Below are 20014 nucleotides of genomic sequence, written 5' to 3'. Positions count from 1 at the left end.
CCTTTTGACGACAGATTTTATTTGAAATTTAGCAACAGAAAAATTACTTAGGAACTTTAAGGTAATGGTTTATTGAGTTGTGTAGAAGAGTTTGAGTCTGAAATTTATCATAGATAAAGGTGAAATATATCATGTGGTAAAGTCTGACCTGTGAGTCAAAAAGTTCAATTAATCACACTTAAACACAGTTAAGCAATAAAGTGTATATTACACTTATAGATAATAAATTGCAACTTTCAAAAATCTGCTTAAATGCTGAGGCTTTGATTAAGGTCTGGGTCTGGATACTCAAATATACTATTCCTAATATAGTTCCAAGACAAAACTATATAAAAGGTGATGTTTCATCTGAACAGTTTTATCTTGCACTGATAACTGGTAAACTTACATGAAAACACAAATTATAGACATATAAGTGTTTCGGACATAATCTGCTTTTTAGTCTCAGAGGTTCCGCAGCCAGAACGCAAGGGTTAAGATGATAAAACCAGAGCATTAATTGCACTCTCTTCTCTAGCTGGAAATATTTATTTTTATTATTGTGCCTTGAAGAAAGAAATAAAGTGAGTGAACCTCCGGTTTAAATGCAGGATTAAGTTCTGGCTGGCTGAAGTGCCTAAGCCAAGATAACCGGCTGACGAGGAAGGAAAGAAGCAGCGACTGTTTTGGTACCACGGTGGACAGCTTGAGCTTGAGCGGTGTCTGAGAAGAGAAGCACATCTGCTGTCGTGAGCATTGTAAGAAAGTGCACCCTATAGGCACTAGCTAATTTCTTTCACTAACAGAATTGCGTATTCTCTACAGTTTTGCAGTCCTATTCAGCATATGCAATCCTTAGCATCTCTGTTGTTTATGGCTTCTTTTATATCAGCGAAGTTAAGTTTAAATACCCTAAATTTGCTATACTGGAAAGTTTAGAGCAGCACAACTCTCTGCATAGGTGTTTTTAAGCATCCAGACCTGTGTGCATTTTGTAAGATTTTAGTTAGTAAAACCATGTATTTCAGAAAGATAGTAAGTTCTTTTAGCGAAACCTAAAAATTCCTGACCAGTATCTCTCAAGAGACTAACTTACATGACAGTTGGTAGCAGTATGTTTTCTCCCATTTTTTATGCAAGACTAATGATGCTGACGTCTTGGAGCCATTTTTCAGAGAAGTAAAATGGGGTCTTATTCATCATTGTTATCACAGGTAGTCAGCACTTAGGTTCAGTTGTTCAATTTCTATTTAAAACAGGAGGTTGATATTTAAAAAAAATAAAATTGTTTCTGTGTCCATTGTAAGTTTCAGAATTCCTTGACATCAGAAAATGCCATGTCATCTCACCCATGCCTGTTTCCTAGGCAATATTAAGCCACTTCAGTGAAGCTGAGATTCTTGTGTGAAATTGCCATTGTCCCAAACGAAGCCAAGGATAAAGTGACATGGTAATACTATTGTAATGATAGGATTAGATTTAAATTAATTTTGAGACAATAATAAGTAGTTACTTGTAGTTTATATTTTACATTAGAAGCAAGCAACAGAGGAGTCCTTAACTGAAAGTTCCAGGTACTGAGATATCCCAGTTAAATGTGTGAGGCACAAAAAGGAAAAGATGGAATTCACCACCCATGGCACCTTTCTTTGACTCAGTCATCCTTTTAAAAGGTATTTAGGGTGGGAGGGAAAGACTTTGACCCTTACTTCTTTCCATTGTGCTTCTTTTCCCTTTCCCCTCTTCACTATCTTTCCACATTTTAGCATCTCGTCAGTATTACGGTGTTCTCTGAGTTGATACACGAGTCGGCACCCTGCTGAATCACAGACATGGCCGTAGAAAACATTTCACTGCAAGTGGAATGAAAAGAACAGGCGCTCTGTTACCACTTCTCTTTTTCTAGGAGCTTGTGTGCCTGAAGCTGTTCGAGCCGAGGCTCGCTAGGTGTCAGCAAAGTAGTCCAGAAAAAAGCTTTTTCTCTGAGAATTAAAAAAGGAAATGACAGTTAAAACTTCATGCATGTAGGAGAAATTTTAAAGCATATTAGGCTGTTCTTTCCTTTCAAGTTAACCTAACCTAGAATACCAGTGTTATTGTGCTTTCCATGCCATTAGCTCTGTTTTATTTCATAGTCAAACTGCTTTCCATACAGTATCATCTGTGTGTCTAGGGAACAGTGACTACGTGCTGCAAACAGGCAGTAAACGAGAAAGACTATGAGTTAGAAAAGTGATTGCTCTGTAAACTTTTCAAAATACCCTGTCTGCTCAGATATGAGGTGTGCAGTCTGTCATGAATAACTTTCTCTTCCGTTTCCTGTCTGTTATCAGGTTCCATGGTTTCTTCTAAAGACGCACAGAAATTCTCTTTTGGGGTTGTTTTTTTTTTGGGTTTGTTTGTTTGTTTTTTTTTCTTTCTAAATTCCACTGATTGATAAAACTTTCTGTATTTTCTCTGGCTTTCAGCTAGCTTCTGCCACACATGATAGCATCTGCCTTTGCACTCAAGGCAATTGTGCTTGCCAGCCATTCAGATGTCATCTTCCACTAGTGTGTGCTTCATTCTGGCTAACGCTGGGCTCAACAGTGGGGTTTTATTTAACTCCTTGACAAGCATTATCTGATAGATAAGCCTCCAGAACTTTGCCTTTATTTCCCAATGCCTTTTTAACATTTTGGCCTGCTCTTAGGGGTGTTTGCAAAGGCTCGCCTTGCCACTCAAAACGGTTCAGAATCAAACAGTTCAGAAAAGCCTTTCTATAATCATCACAAAATTAGCTTTACCTGGAACTACTGTAGCACTAGCCATAGCTTGGACCTGAAGAACAAGCAGCTTCTACTCCATGATGTGCAATAAAATGTAACTGATACAATCCACATGTAGGGTGCATAGTTGCATGCATTTCAGTATATATGCATTTATATGTATACAAAAAGTATGTTTTCTAAAGGTTTTGAAATACTTGGTATATGGTACTCTCTCAAATGGCTTTTTTTCTTTATTTTAAAAGACCAGATGCTTTGATATTCATGTAGAAGCAATTGTTAAGTGACTTAGGGAATTGTCTGTGGAAACTGGAGCTTATTTCTGTATTTATTTATGGAAGCGCTTCGGCCTCTGTCTAAGCAGGAAAGCATATATATTGGCTTATTGTGGAGACTGAAAAGTTCATCCTCTGTGTCTGATGAAATTTGTTGAGTTAGAGTTGTGTGATGCTATAAGGCAAGAAGTAATGACCTCTGAGGCTCAAGAAAGAGTCCGAATAAAAATTAGTTGTCCAAATCTAAGGCTATGCAGCATTAAATATGGTCTGTGAAACTGCTGTTTAATGTTAAGCTACTGCAAATGTTCACGGGGATGCATCCTCTAAAGAAGTAAAGCTCTGAATTTAATTATTATTGCCTTCAGATAATTCCTCTTATTTAAAGCTTTAAATTTACTTTTGAAGAGACCGTTTTTGAAGATAGTGCTCCACAAGACTACCGCTATGTTTAACTTCTGCTGCTGTGTTAGAGGGGACTGACCTATTTAAAAGCTATGGATCAGACAACATATAAGCTTCGTTGTTAGTGGACTAATATACATAGCACAGAGAATAAATGTCTTTTGCCTTTCCCATACCTGGAACATTTGTCCAGAAACTGAAGAAACCCAAGATGCAATAACTGCTTTGATGGTAATTCCGTAAAGAAACACGTGGGTTTTCTATTTTCATAAGTTTATCATGATTTAAACTTTTTCTTTTTTAACATGGGAAAATGACCATATTATTTATGTTGACAAAAATAATATCTATGCTAAAAATAAGCAACATAGTATGACAAATTTGTGATGTAATTGTTGAGAATGTAAAAATGGTGTGAGCTTGTGCCACCAATACAAGAGAGGGAATCTTCTAGGTCTTAAGCTGTGACTGAATAAGTGGATAAGTCTATCTCATAAGAACTGTAGGAATTCTCATAAATTTGTGGCTTTAGGTGTGCACAGCAATATGGAAATAAAAAAAATATATCTGTATCATTTTCCAAAAATAGCTTTTAAATATCCTGAAAGCTACCGTAACTGACTGCATGCTTGCTTGCTTTCTTGCTCAGAAACGTGCTATCAAGAGGTATGTTTTCATGTTAAGTTAGCTTTTGATAACATTAATTCGCTTCTCAGGTTTGACATTAGTGTATGGACAATTCCTGCTTTAAACTTAACAAATAAGATCAAGTAGCTTATTTTAGCTATACATAGCACATTGCATTCTGAGGAGTGGATCCTGCACTCTGTGTAAATCAAGTGTACCTATTTTCAGGCCCCTTCAAATTAATCTCCATGAGATTTAAGGGAGGTGTGCCAGTGATAAAAGTCATTAGCCGTCTTGTTTGCAGATCTCTCAAATGCTGTGTAGCACAGTGTTTCTTGTGGTGTAAGGTAAGGTTTTGCTCTATGAGTTAGATTTCAAGTCATGTTGGTACTGTTCATTATACAACAACGGGATTTTTTTAAAATCCTGCATTGATGCAAGCGCCTTGAATAATAGCAGTGACAGTGGAGTTGCTTTATGTTTCCATAGTTAACTTTGGACCACTATATGAAATGATTTCTAATATTGTAAGAAATGTTCTAGGATTATTGTAGAAGCCTGAAATCGATTTTGCTGGCAAATGGAAAAGAACAACAACAGATTGCAGGTGTAGCATGATGGCTACATCATGTCCATTCAGCTTTTGATGCATAGAAACACTGTGGTGTCAGAGGTAATATCATTAATTATAGAAAAGGTGCAGGGGTACCCAAGCAAGAGAATAGTTGTTGCCGAAACCGGGCGTACCAAGCTAGCAGCTTCTCTGTGATGGAGTCAATAAGGGATATGGGAGTTCGTTTTGTTTCCGTATGCATTCTGTGAAGCAGTCAGTCTTTAGCTTCAGGGATATGACGAACAGAGAGACACCCCGTACAAAATGCGTTGTATTTTTTTGAGGTGAGCAGCCTTGAGGTTTTGTGCTTGTAAAGGCACCCTGGCTTGGTCTCACGTGTGTAGCTTTGTAGCAGGTAGGCTTTGGAAAAAGCTCACTGCAGATTAACTGGTAGCAATAATGAGTCGTAAAGCTTTGACTTGCTTTTAATAACCTTGATTTCTTTAATTTGTTCAACATTAATTTTGTATGCAAAATATGTCTTAAATGCTGCATGTTCTGACTTCCTGAACTCTTCGAATTTATTTTGCCGCTTTAGCTAAACAGTCATAATGGAAAATGACTACAGTAGAATAAAATCTTGTATTTTGTGTTCCGACTGTACCTCTGCCCATGAAAGCATTTATTGAGGTGAATTAAGAATATGGTTCAGGCCTCTGCTGCTAATTTTTTGAATTGTGTGTAAAAGAGTTTTGTAAAGCTAGATAATTAGGGCAGAACCGTGTTAACATTGCAGATTGCTTCCTTGGCATAATACAATTTTGTAAACTTAGTTTTTATAGGCACTCCCTCCACTCAAAAAAAAAACCCAAAACAGAAAACCATGCATACCTTTGACTGCAGGACAGAACTTTTCTGGAAAAAAAAAAAAGACAAAAAAAAAATAATATCAGAACCTGATTGCATTGAAGATACAAGCCTGAAAGATTTCCTTGAAGTTATTGGTTTTTTAAAACCTCTCGGTACATTGCTGCTTTGCATGCAAGATGTTTAGTATGAAATCTTATTTTTACAGGAAAGTGTCAGAGTTTCATGTTTCTCTAATTCCCCTTTCTTTATTGACAATATGATACAAGCTTAAAAAGAGAAACAGAGGATTATGAATGATTTTATGGCTGCTACGTACAAGAAAAAAGGGAAACCCCTTGATATAACAGTCTCTTGAATGAGTGCTTGAAGGGCACATGTTGAAGTGTTTTTTAAAAATGGAAGCTCTTAATCATAATATATTTGAAAATAGATATTATTTACAGTGAGGCTGTATTCAAGCATGCATCTTTTATTTTCGGGGGATACATAAAAACAAGCCCAACCTCTGTCTTTGATAGTCTCTAATCAAGGGATATATATTTGAATTAATAAAAAAAAATTACATGGTTTTCAAATCAGTGTAGTACAACTGAGTTTCAGCTTATCTTTGAGGAGCATAGTATGCTACTGTACTGGCTCATAGGAAATTTTGAGGACACTGGCAATTTAACTATAAAACCTGCAAGATAGAATTATTCTTTAGCTATTTCTAATGAAAATTAAAAGTGGCATTAAGAAATGTAAAGCCCAAGTTAACGCAGGGCTTCTGAAAATGGATATATCTGGAGTGCACACTAGCTAGATGTAAAAAGCTGTTGGTGTATGCCGTAGCGTCTTGAATGTTATACGCTAAAATGACAATTAACAGCAGTAAAGTTGTATTTTCTTAAAAGAAGTTATACAAGTTCCTTAGGAAGCACTGCATATGATGCCAACACATTGTAAGGAAATACAGAAATTGAATGCAGTTGACCACAGAAGACATGGAGAATGTTTGGGTAGAAACTTGTTATTTGAGTGAATGCAGGCTACACAGCAAGTCTTAAGCTTGATAGAAATTTTCTGAACAGCCTTGCCTGAGAAAGTAATGCAGCAATTAAAAGTATTTTTTTCCAGCTAGTGCCACTTATGAAGGGCACATAAGCCATAGTTGATAGCAATATTAATTTGATACTTCATGCAGGGTACTGTTTTTGCAGTTGTTGGTATCTTGGCCAAATTTTTACAGTTGAAGATGAAACTGCGGTTTATGTGTGCAGTGCAGAGAGTTGTCAGGGCTGTCATTAGCATTTGTGGGTGATTTAGTCTTCAGCTTTCCTCTGACTTTTCTGATATGGTGATTGGAGACACTTTATCCACAATGATTTCTTGTGAGTCCTTGGGGGTGAGAAAAATCTCCTTGGGATCCTCCTTCCTCCCAGGGTGCCCTGGCCGCATGCAGGGGGACAATGATAACACTTGAGAGGGAACAGCTGAGAATCTTGAGAAAGAACAACAAGAAATTGGGGAATAAAGCCAAGACTGGCCTATGGAAGAGGCAGAGGACAATATAAGGAAGATCCAGGGTACAGTTAAAAGCAGGTGGGAGTAGGGGAAGAAGGAAGGGGTATGAGCTGACTGGGGAATGTAGAGGTTTAAGATATGAGAACGGGAAAGAAGATAACTAACAGAGATGAAGCAGGTAGAGAAATGAGGTAACAAAATCAGCGTAGGAGCCTAGAAACAGGAACAGCCTTTTACAACAGCTATAGGCTTCTATTGCAAAGCATGGCTTTGCACCAATAATTCCTGTATCTTGATACCAATTTATTGGAAGAAGAGTGGAAGTGAGACTTAGCAGTTATGAGTGCATTCCCCCATATGTTGATATCACTATGAAATTTCCTAAAGTTAATTTCTGGGTAGTTAGTCACACTGAAGTGTTTGCTGCTGTTTTGTAGTCTCAATTGGGAGCCAGTAATGAACTCTGTGCCTCTTTGTTTCTTTCAGACACCCTATCTCTGGCCAATTTCCTGGTTTATTATCATCTGGTTTTACAATTTTAAGCTTTTTTTTAAAAATTATTTTAAACATTTTTATACAAATAATGCATTTATTGTTTCAGTCAAAACTGTTTTTTTTTTCCTAGGACCTTTTTTGATGAAATGATAGAGCACAAAGCAGTGAAATGACCAAATGTAAGCATTTAAAATGTTTCTGTGGATTTTCCTTTTGTTTCTCAGCAGTTGTTTCTATGGAGTAGTCACTGTTGCTATGTATTTTTTCTCTTTGTGGTTGCCAGAACAGGACTAGCTGGGTCAACGTGCTCATGGTGTTAGTGGGGAATAACATAATTGCTGCTTGATTAGAGGTGGTATTTTAGAAACAGCTTTCTGAGTTAGAAAAATCCCTATAATATTTAAATTTCTCTAGCAATGGCATAATCATGAGTAATTAACTGAACAAGGCATGGTTAATTGTGATGAGGTAACAACTTTTATATTGGAAAAAAAGGGCGGGGGAAGTAAATCTGAACAATATTTGATATTGTAGTGTCCTGAGCTTTGCTACTAGTCAGTGTGCGCTTATGCATATCAATCTAAAACCTCTAGAGCAATGAAGCAGTGATCCTTTAATTATTTTAATCAATATTTTACAGTCAGACAGGTTAAGTAGTTACCTGTCATAGCTGAATAAACTCGACTGAAAGAACCCCCTCTCAGTCTGTGTTATCACGGGTGCGCTCAGACGGATGCACTTTCACCTAAAGGGCATGCAGGTGCCTGACAGCAAGCTTTTGGGAAGTGTTTTCATACAGGAAACTTTTAACAGTTAATAGGTTGTTTTTCACAAATGTGAGAGGAAGAGGAATGAAGAATGCGTCACCAGCAAAAAACTGGCATGTCACATCCTCTTCTCCTGCTTGCTGTGTTGTATTCAACCACTGACTTTTGGCCTCGTGCATTGCCTTTTATCATTCTGAGAAATGCTGAATGTAACTTATAAACTAGCAAAAAAGAAACATTGTGCTTCTTATTTTTTGTACGAGTTTTCTTCACAGGCTGATGAATTTCTAAGTCTGTCAGATCCCACAGCCTTGCAGCTTAGAACGTGCCTGAGCATGAAACTGAATTTTATCATCTTGAATATCATGCTGACAGAGAAAGTGCCTTAAGAAAATTCCTAACGGAGCCAGGACAGAATGTAGTATAGAAATGAAGCAGCTCAGAGGTGAGAGGAGCTGATTTGCACCTTCAAGTGCTGCTGTGGCTCAATTCTGACCCCCGTGCAGGGACAGTTTCAGCCCAGTGAAAGTTCAGGGATGCCAAGAATTTCCTGTGAGCAGAAAGAATTCACACTCGTAGCGTTCGTTTTAGTGAAGGCTTCTGCAAATACAGATTTGCCTCCGAATCACTAGAGACCACCATTTCTCAAGAGAGGACGTAAAATAAAAATGTAGCACCTCAGAGCGGGAAGTAGAGCTTGAAGGGCAAGCATGTCAGGGAAGACGGTGCTCATAGCCCAGTGTGCGTTGGTTATACGGCGGAAAGAAAACTCAGCTGTTTGCACAAAGTCCAGGTTTTACAATAGAAATGACGGTGTAAGATCAACTAGGAATAACAGGGTTATGGAGGATCAGCAAAGGAGTTGAAACAAATGCTCACTGCCACCCTTGCCAGTACGCCATCCTGCGCCAACCGTATAATGAACTCCTGGCGATACAGTGATGGCATTGTACTGAGATCATGGGCATCTGAGGATCGTTATCAAACTGTGAATACTCCATATCCACTGTTTGTTGTTTCCTGTTTGCTTTGGGATTAGAAGTTCATTAAAATGCTACAATGTGACCTTTAGATTTTTGAGAGGTATAATTTGCTACATAACTTCAATATTTTGATAGTTTTTCTCAAATGAGGCCTAGGCTTGGAAGAAACTGTAATACAGACAAGCCTGTTATGAGGCATGTGAACAAATGTGTTGCCAGAAGCAGGTTTGAAAATGTGCTATAGTTTTATGGACCCAGTAAATACACATAGCTCCTAGCTCTTGTAAACCAAGAGATGACAGATACTTGTTTAGAAAGTTAGAAGATCTATGAAGATAGAGTGTAACTGAAATCCTGATTGAAGAGAGATCCTCACTATGCATTATAACCAGAATAATTGGACACACTGTGAAAAGAAACGTATATACACTAACTATGAAGGCAACTCAGCACTAATCAGGGAAACTGAAACCGCTGTCAAGATAGTATCATACTTTGATAACAGTATGCTTCAGAAAATACTTGAAGAGAATAGGAATGCACAAGCCATGAAAGGAATCCTGAACTGACAATACAGAAGCTGAAGTAAGGTCAGCAAAAAATCTTTCACTGTTACCTGAAATGATTGCCTTTTGGAAATAGCAATGTCGTGGTGAGAGTGAAAGTGGCAGGTTTATGCACCTTTATTCAGAGTGATGATAATTAAAATGGAGACTCACATACCATTCTTGATGACAACAAAGATTTTGCTGCTTTACACAGCAAAGTCTCCACTTGTGGTTGAAACAGATAATCTGGGACAACAGCCTTTGTACGTCTGGTTCATGATTTCATCCGTTGGCCATGTGAAGCTACTATCTTTGGCAGAATTACCTTCAGTACTGCTTTTTATCAGCAGTATCTCCATTACTGAATTAGTACTGAACAGAGATTTTTTTTTTTTTGTTCCACATCACTAGACATCATAATGTGTGACTTCACTTGCTATGTGTGAGTTCATATTGATTGTGTCCTTGCCTGCTAATGAGATTTTACTCCTGCTTCTCCTCTGTGGAAAATGCAATACAGTCACGAAATCAGTTAGATAAGTCCATCTTTAAACTTAAGAAACAGAGAGAACTCCTAAATTGTTGTGGGGTCAATAGTTGATAGGAAATGTTTATTAAAATTTAATATCTCTGGAGGCTCCCTTTACCTAAGTTTTACAGAGCTGAAACAGTCAGTACAATATTTAAACTAAAAAGAAAAAAAAAATAAATATTTTGCTCTCTGTTCAGGGTCAGAATAGGACAAATAAATTGTGTTGCCTTAGTAATGGAAGCAAGGTGAAAGTATATTTTGACAAGACTGTTCTACAGCAGAAGTAGGGCTATGACTAAGATAGAAGTGACAGCGTGGAGGGAAGTCATGCGATAAAGTCAGCTTGTGGATGGAGGTGGGATGACTACATCCTCTTATCTGAGCTAAGCTGTGCTTATTCTTAATGGCTAGAAATAAACCTGAGACCAGGGATGTAAGCACATGAGGTTTTCATTTCAACTGATTCTGTAATTTTATGGATGCTCTCTTTATTTTAATTTTTCTCTTTGAAACATATAGCAAGATAGACTGTGAATCTACTACTGAAACTACATAGTCTCATGTAACATAAAATTTTTGTCTATTTATATGAGGAAGACTTACCAGACCGGAGCCATGCCTGAGGAGTCAGAAGCACAATGCTGATCACTTGATGTTCCCAAAAACTTTTCTCTCTGAAGCCCTTGTTCAGTTTGAGGGGAAGAGGTTCATGGTTGTTCTTTTTGATAAAGATGATGTGTGTATATTTTTTTTTTCTTTGTATCCTGAAATGTCACAGGGAGTGAAGCGTGTGGGGAAAGATACCCACTGAGGTAGTCTTGTAATGCTGCACTTTACCATTATATAACAAAACTATTACTGTATGACATTCCTCCCTACCTCTCTTCAATTCTTTTGGGATACTTGAGAAGCACAGCTGGCGGATTTTCCCCTGTGGACATCCCTATTTTTTTGAAGCTTAACAGTGTGAAAAAGGTATTGCAGTCTTTTGCAAAGGAGCATGAATTCTTTCTCGAAGGGCATGTTGATGGTTTTTAGTACAACTTTTTTCCCATTCAGAATACTTAAGGAATATTAATATTTCCTTTCAATAACAGGCGATGTAGAATTTTTAGTAAGGACTAGAGAGAATATGGGAGTTTGTAACATTCTGAAACTTCACCAATGAATGTGAATGAAAATATCTGTTTGTTCCCTATCCATTTATCCTTTCCGTAATATTACTTTACAGTTAAGGGGCACCTGCCTCGCCGGTGCTGCTTCCCATCCCCAGCCATCTGGAAGATGGAGAAAAATGATTTACCTGATAAACTGTATCATGGTGGTTGCACTGATATCCAGAGGGGCTGCAGTTTTATAAGATCAATGTCCCATGCAAAGGTTTTCAGTATATCACTATACTGTATTACCATACAGAGAGGGAGTAAGATTTTTTTGTGTTTTATTTTGCTAACAATTAGTGGAGCCATTCGAAACCTTATGGAGACAAATTTTTTCTGCTCTTGGAAGGTGTCACACTGTCCTGAAGTGTGGTAGTGGGAATCAAAATGTTAGGAAACCTCCTGTAGCAACAACAGAGAACAAGAATGTCTTTGGATTCATGTTACTTGGGATCCTATTCAGCTTTTACCACATGAAAAGGGGATTGCCTCCAGTTCAGTTACCCTAGTATAGCATTGGGAGACGGAAATGCTGATTACATTGCCATGACGTATGATAACAGCTTGGACAGGTAATAGACAGGTAATACTTTCCCTTCTTTTTTGAAGGGGCTGGTGGAAGTGTTACAGGATTGTCCTGAACTGTGTACTTTACTTCCTGTAAAACTGTAACACCCAGACTTTTCATCAGTCCATAGTTTATTTTTCATCAGGTTAGAGATTCACTCATTCTTTAGATGTTTCTGTACTGATGGAAAACAGCGCAATGAGGTTTTAAGGACAACATATTGGATGAAGCAGGGAGAGGGAGGAAGAAAGATAAGGTCAGCTGCTGTTCGACTTGAATATGTTTCGTTTAATAAAAACAGAGGCAGAAGTTTCTACTGAAGGTATAGATTTGAAATCTGTGTAAACTCACTGATCAGCTCAAAACTAATAGAGAATTTTTACAGATAATGAAGTCTAAATACTTACCATTAAATTTTTTGTAAGTATCTTAAAATATGAGTTATAGGATTGGTTTTTTTCCCCAAGTTTTCTTTTGTTTTGCTTGGTTCCAGGAGATACAGAATGTGACCAAGAGCAATCATGTAGAACAATCCATATATCTCTGAGGTAAATTTTTGTAGTTTTTCAGGTAGCCTCTGACTGTGTAAAGTAAAATATACAGCAGTAGATATGTCTGTAAGCTTAAAATCAAGGTCTTTGACAGAATCAGTACACTAGGATTTGCTTTATGGTGAACTATAATACATAATCTCTGTAAATACTATACTCTTTTTGAGAAGACACACTTCTGAGCAAGTTGTTAATTTTGTGGCTACACCTAATATTGATTGGCTTGATCTAAAATAGTGCAATTGAAGGACAATCAGTACTATTTATGGCTCTATGTTGATCACTGTCTATCATAGTTCTATCATTAGACAAGCCACCTATATTAATTTTAATAGCACTTCAGTAAGACCACATTTGTTATTCCAAATTTATACATCTCTTCTTTTAAATTTCCAGCAGTAGAATCTCTGGAATTGATTTCTGGAATTCCCGATAGTAGACACTATCTATAGAAATCACTGCCTGAAGGGCACTGATTGCTACTTACTTAGTGATGCATTTCTCAGACTATGACATTTCAACATTAGCTGGTGGGTTGGGTTTCCCAGGATTCTGTGGAAAGAGCATAGGTCTTAGTAAGTGTGCGCATAGTGATGAGTACATTCACTTTCTAGGTGCCAGACTGGCAGAAACTTGTATGTGGGTATTTCTTGCTTAGTCATGGGGAAAATGCAGTGTTCAAAATGGTGGTGCCTAGGCCGAGGTGATCTGCCCACATGCCTCAACAGTGAACCGGAATTGTGCATTGTCGGCAGGCAGGGGGATGCAGAACAGGTCCCAATGCCTGTTGAAGTCATCCTTCTCCTGTGAGAGGGCTGCTGGCAGTGTTATATTGTAGATTTGTAAACTTGTGCTCCTCAAAAGTTAACTGGTTTCCCAGTTCAGTTCAAATTGGGATGTGCTGGTTAGACATTAGACTAAGAAGCTTTGTTTATGACCTGCAGCCAAGACTAACAGTGGAGTGAAGATAAAAAATTTAGTATTGTGTCACTAGTTAATCTATTTAAATTTCTAGAGCTTCTTCATTTGCAGTTATTTCATATATGCAAAAAAAAAAAAAAATTTAAAACTCCTGCTTCAGTGGACTATGTATTTAACAGCTTCAAGACATTCTTTTGCTGTTAACCAGAGGTTAAACATATGGGACCAGTGTCTGAGGAGCTTGCTGAAAAGAGCGTGCTGTACATCTTTTGTGCCCAACCTGTTCAGCAGCAGGAGAATGCAGAGCTCTGTCACTGCATTTGCTCGGCTTCCTCAGCAGGGCTCCTTCCAAGCCCTAATCCTCTGCTGACAGACACACAGACTCTGTGCCAAAAGAACATAAAATCATATAATGAGGTTGTGGCATAAAGTGTGAATACAAGAGGCTGGAAAGAGCCCTCCTTCAGCCTTCTTGGATGTCACAGTTCCTCTCTCCTCTAAGTTTCTGATAATGTCATATTGCGTGCATGTACGAATAGTTTGGCAACAGGAAAAGAGCCAACATGTTAGGAAGTAGATGTTCTTTCCCTGCATCTGTGGTAGAGTATATAAAAAGCATGTTACGTATTAAAAGCTGCTTCTTCCCACGCTGCAAGTGACTTGTTGGTCATTGTCTTTATCCTTGCAAAACCTATGTGAAATAATAAAGTACGAAATACGGTAAGAATCAAAGGAACACTGAAGATGATGTACCTATATCTCTGCAGTAAAAGCATTATTAAGATGGTGCGTGAACTCAGATCTTCCTAGTCGTCATGCAAGATACCTAGACTCCTGAGCAAATCCATGGTGCCTTCAGTTTTGCAAGGTAAGGTGTTATACTACTGCTTATTTTTAAAAAATCCATGATTGCTAGTGCAGCTAAGACACAAAGATGTCTATATTTGCCTGTCTCTTCATCTTTCCTTTCCTTGTGTCTTAAAAACTTGAAGAACTCCTGGGGTCATTTGATGAAAAATGAAGTTAAAAGCAGGCAAGATACCTACTATTTGCATGATATTTATATGTAATTAATATTCACTGTAGCATTTCTAATTCAGAAACCTACAACCAAGTTGAAGTGATATTTATTTAAGAGCGAATCATAACATCATGATGCTCTTGTAACTTCTGATACATTACTGGCTACAGAAGAGGTTTGCTGGTGGTACTAACTAGCAGATTACTGTTTGATATAAAGAAATCAAAACTCTAGAGATGCTCTCAATTGAAAGAAAACATTTTTGTCATTGACTCTGATACATGTAAAAAACTTATTTCCAACTTAGAGGAAACACTAGAGAAATTTTTCTTAACAACTTCAGGAAACCTTTTCTATTAGTTTGAGGCTTTTCATCAACATAGCGTTAATGAGTAAATTTCCCTCTAGATCATGCCGTTGAAAATGTAGAGTTGTAACTCTGCCAATTGATTTAAGATGTAGACCTAGTGCTGAGCATTTCACAAGTTAATTTGGTTGTGCTGAGTGCTGCTAGGTGATAGGTTAAGCAAATGCTTCAACTAGTTAAAATAGCAAGAAGGCTTCTCTGTTCTGATGGTAGACCCAGAAATGATTAATCAAACTGTAAATTAAATAAAGCTTGGCTTTTTAAAGAGCATACAGTTGATTTCTTGTGCACCTAAATGGCTAGGATATAGGATTTCTCCACAGTACAAGCTCTTTCAGAACTAGGACAGAAGGTAGAAAAGCAGCACCCTATTAATATGCATTGGCATATTAATAATAGCAATAGAAGTAAGTAACAGGGATGAAATTTGGATGCAAAACCTAAATGTTCTTTGCTGCAAATCATGAAATAAGTCGGGCTACAGGAAAAATCAAATCCGAATGCTAATCAGCCAGAGTCATCTAAGCAACCAAAGGCCCACTGTGAGTGGGCAAGGGGAAATGTAGGCAGCCTGACAGGTTTCGAGACAGATGTATTTGAGGCTCTGGAATGGAAAGTAGTGGGAAATGACAGGATTTCAATTATTGGGATGTCAGTAACAGCCAAATCGTGATACCTGTTCAATCAAATTGCCAAGCAGGGAGTATTTTACATTCTGAAAGAAAGCCGTTTGTGGAAGAGATGGGAGGTTTTAAAGCAAGTTGGGGTACTATGCATATTGAAGAACCTGCACAGACTGTCAAGTAAAAGAAGACTTGAGTGATGTTTATGGCTGTCTCTCACTCGCGTGAGACCTGCTGCAGTGAGGGACTGCAGAGAGGGCAGAGGAATGGTTCAAAAAGCCAAAGGCTTTTGGAAATATTATCTTGATGAAACTTTGACTGCTTTTTAACTATATTTGCAGATGTAGAAGTAGTCATTCAGAGGGCATCATCCTCAATAGGAGCACACCAGAACATCAAGCCTAGAGTTAGGAAAGTTTATGTTCTACTTCCTTAGTATGACTTGTTTCCTTTATCTAAACAAAATGCTTAATTATCTTAAAAAAAAGTCCCGTCATTTATTTAACACTGATAGGAAGCTTAATAAATACATTCAAGTAATGTTTTATAAAGAAGGGAATTAATTCTTTTCCCTTTATTTAAAAATATTTCTGTGATCAAAATAATGCTAAATCTAATTGTGCTTGAAAAAGATCTATTTAAATAATGGTAAGGAAGATTAAAATACGTGATGAATGTGAAAGCAATTTGACTAAAAGTTCCCTAAACTGATAAATTCCAGGCCAATGATGATTCCTTTTCTTCATTTCCACTTATCTTTGAAAAACATGAAGTTGCCATATTAATTCATCACCTAGTTTTGCTCAGATTGATTAGGTAATAACAACTTCGAATCCTACTGGTGCATTATTTAGACCCTCTGTAAATAAGTAATTCATCTCACTTGAGGACTTCTGGTTTAGGAACTGAATACCGTCAGAATACAGATCTATTTCTTTTACAGTCATTTTAAACCACAAGATTTTATCAGAACTGTGATGCTGATAAGATCTACAAAGGGTTTAGTTTTGGTGTGTTGTGATGATTTACTTTTGGTTGCATGTCACGCAACAGAAGTGGTTCCTTATAGAGCCATAATAGCAGGATGGTTTAGTTCACCAGGTCAAAGGAAGTTTAAAACTCTTCTGGTACTTGGTTTCACAGCTGTAAGCTTGGGGAATGAAAATTAGAGATTGAAGATAGGGATTGTTGCTCTGATGGGGCTGGATTTAAAAGTCTTCTATATAGGCACTCATTCCTGTCTCCATATCTTGCTTCTACCAGCCACATGCACGATATAAACGCTTCACAAGCGTCCCCATCTTGACAGTAATCTTTTGACCTTATCTTTTGGACATCCACTGCAAAACTGAAACACAAATTAAATGGTTAGGTTTTGGGTTTTTTTGCTTGTTTGTTTGTTTCCTCGCCCCCTCCCCCACCCCCAGTTTGGCTTGTACAGCCTTGGCATGGATACAGGAGAAAGTGAACACCACTCTAGAAATCAGGCCTGCTCAGAGATATTAGATGGTAGTAGCACATGCAAAAGTTACAGTAGTTCTACTTTGACCATACATGCTGTAATATCCTGTAGGACAGCGATGCCTTTGCTAAGAACAGGACACAAGCTTGCTACTGAGTTTGCAAGACCTCAGAGCTGAGGCTTGCTCTCTCTGAAATTGTCAGGCTTGGTCTGTTTGAGTTTGTCTTGACCTGCCTGGAGCTTTGTTTTTGACTTGATTTAGCTGTAATAGGTGACTATGGACAGTTATTTTACTTTCCTTATCTTTGCATGGTACGACCATAATTTTATACAGATGGTAGTAGTAAGTTGTTATTCTGTGTAGAATGAGACTTTTTTGACTAACGTAATGGTATAGTTTAGAACTATACAGGCCTGCCGTGATAGCAGAGGCCTTAAGAAGTGGGGACATGGAGTGCAGTGTAGAGGAGTATGGGCAGGTGATGATAAGACATGGGGCATAAACTGGCACTGCTTATGGCCACAAACAACCCACCAGTGGACAGCTAAACCCATGCAGACCTGCAGCTGGACAAAACGTCTTTGAAGGGTAGCAAAGAGAACAAAGGAATAGCATCTAACAGATGTAAAATGTAGTTAATAAAACTGTAACATTGCAGACCACTGGTTAGAGTGTACATGTGTCATCTTGGAAAGTGAGATATGAGTCCTCATTGGTGAAAGGTGTTTCCTTCCTGTACTAAGGTTGCATCGGGAATTTTGGTACTTGGTTTTTCTTTGGGTATTAAATAATCCTGACTATTGTAAATGTTCCTTCTAAATTCTGATACCATCTTTTTTCTTTTACTTGGCTTGGTCAGCCAGTTCCAGGAAGAGCAAGTCAAACATTAGCACCGGACAAAAGACAGGGCAAAAAATCGTTACAGTCACTGTAATGCCAGCACATATTGGTGACACATTCTGTTCATGTTCCATCTGGAAAAATAAATCATGGCATATTCCACTAAATACACTTCACTGATGAAAGTACCCATCTGAACACCTGTACATACATGAAGTCACCATAACACAGAGCAAGTAAAATTATGTGAATTCGTCCCAAAATTCATATGGGATAATTAGAAACGTTTTATGACCCATAAATGAGCAGCAAGGGGAAAGCAAGGATCATCTCCTTTAGAGAGCACAAAGAACATTTTAATTAAAACAATAAACTTTATAGTATAGATTGGAGATAGCACTTTAATGTACTGCTAATACCTAAGTGTGAAGGCTGCACAATAATTTAAAGGTGTCAGTTTCGATTTAGTATAACTCTTTGCACAAAGAGATAGTGAAGAGGGTAATCAATTATCTAGTACTGAGGGTTACCAAACAAGGCTGAAGTGAGAGCAAAAGGCAATGAATGCACAGTGGGAAATGCAAGTTTGTAAATTTAAAGGCTTAGATGCAAGTACAACAAACTAAGTGAGTAATGGTGTGTGTGGTAACGAAAATCAGATGCTGCTGATATATGCCTCTTGCTGTCTGTGCTGCTGAACATTGATAGAGATGCTGAGTATTTATTTATAATGATGGCTTCAATTGCCACATGGAGGAAGGGAAGGTTTGGGATAGTTACATTACTAACACTTTGTAACATAAGCATTAAGCTATCACGAGCATCACTAATTATTAAGTAAGGAGTGAGATAGGGATTTTAAAAAGCTGGTGATTAGTGCTGTGGTTGAGTATCAAATGCAGCGGTTGATTAGGTGCCATGTATGTGAGTGGCTACGTGAATGGTTTTATTAAAAATATGTGAAAGAGCTCCATCGATTCCTTTTTAGTACAAGGTTGGTGGAAACATGCAGTTTGTCTTATAGACTAATCACAGAAAAACCTTCAGTGGCCTAGCAGCAAAAAAAAAATGGCTTAATCTTGCTTAGATTACTCTGATGCAGCAAAAAACAAGTAAAGGGTGGGAGAGAGACTGAGAAATTACAAGGGCTTTAAATCAAGGCAGAGTGGGAAGAAATAGTTCTCACAAGTCGACTTTACTCTTTAGTAGCCTAATACTCTTCCTCATCTATTGATGCTTTGATTTCATCAGAGCTGACCTATGTTTACTTGTCTTTTGCAAGGTTTCATCTTTTCACTTTTCAGCATCAGTGGAGTATGAAGAAACCAGCATGACTAGGGTAAAAGAAGTTGGTATGCATTTATCTTCCAGTATAGGTGGAATTAAATGGTAGAGATTCTGAAGGAGAGAAGCAAGAGTTTTTAGCAAATTTACTGCATCAAGGAGGAGGTATTAATGAGGGTATATATTCTTGAGTCCCACCAGTGGTTGCTATCGCTATGGTTTTGGCTATGGAGATTTAGAGCCAAAATATGGAGGCCCATGTGGCTCTGAGAGCTGCACCATCACTTCAGAAGGACAGAGGTATAATCAGTTACAACTGGAAACAGCAACCAACAATAAAGAATGAGCAACTTCTTTCAGTAGTAATAGAACAGGCTAAAATGGAAAAGCATGCTGCGTGTTGAAGAAACTGCTTACGCAGCTTTAACAGGCACAGCGTTGTCTATTGAGTCACGTGGAGCTGTTTCAAGATTTATTAACCTCAGAGCTTACATATATCTAGTTCAACAAGCTAACCTAAGTGAATGAGATCCCTCTATAAGCATTAAGTCCCTGATTTAACATTTCTGCTCGTAACACAGGTGCACGTTCGCACATCCAGAACACCCGGGCTGACGGCTCTGAATATCCTGTCTTTGAATCAGAAGTTAAGAAATTCTGCCTCTGTCCTTTGGTCGTGTTGTCGAAGCTAAAGAAAAGTACTTCTGTCAGTATTAAGAGTGTCATGCCTTTGACTGTGATGGAGATTATCCTCTTGTATCACTCTACACACTACTGCAGAAGAAAAGAAGCTTTAGCTGAGGCTTAGGCAAAAATCTGTAATTCCCCCAAAGAATATAGTATACGTTTAGCTAGACCTTGTAAAAATGACACACTGACACTTTACACTTCTCATGTAACACCAAAAATGA

At 37.9% G+C, this 20014-nt stretch overlaps 2 long non-coding RNA genes across 2 annotated transcripts in view; one reads left to right on the top strand and one right to left on the bottom strand.

The window, feature by feature from the left end:
* Positions 1–83: 83 nt before the first annotated feature.
* On the bottom strand, positions 84–10986 carry LOC128905644 (uncharacterized). Its single transcript, XR_008464922.1, has 3 exons — positions 10909–10986; positions 5499–5522; positions 84–1961 (listed from the first exon to the last, which is right to left on the bottom strand). It is a non-coding gene; the product is annotated as an uncharacterized LOC128905644 (long non-coding RNA).
* A 3172-nt stretch (positions 10987–14158) lies between these two features.
* The window catches only part of LOC128906231 (uncharacterized), a 128472-nt gene continuing 122616 nt past the window's right edge, over positions 14159–20014 (top strand). Inside the window, exon 1 of the long non-coding RNA XR_008465099.1 lies at positions 14159–14373. This is a non-coding gene — a long non-coding RNA (uncharacterized LOC128906231). The remainder of the gene's footprint in view (positions 14374–20014) is intronic.

Source organism: Rissa tridactyla, chromosome 2 (genome assembly GCF_028500815.1).
Source record: "Rissa tridactyla isolate bRisTri1 chromosome 2, bRisTri1.patW.cur.20221130, whole genome shotgun sequence".
NCBI classification, from domain to species: domain Eukaryota; kingdom Metazoa; phylum Chordata; class Aves; order Charadriiformes; family Laridae; genus Rissa; species Rissa tridactyla.
Note: the sequence above shows the minus strand (reverse complement) of the source record. Positions and strands in the feature narration are given on the sequence as shown.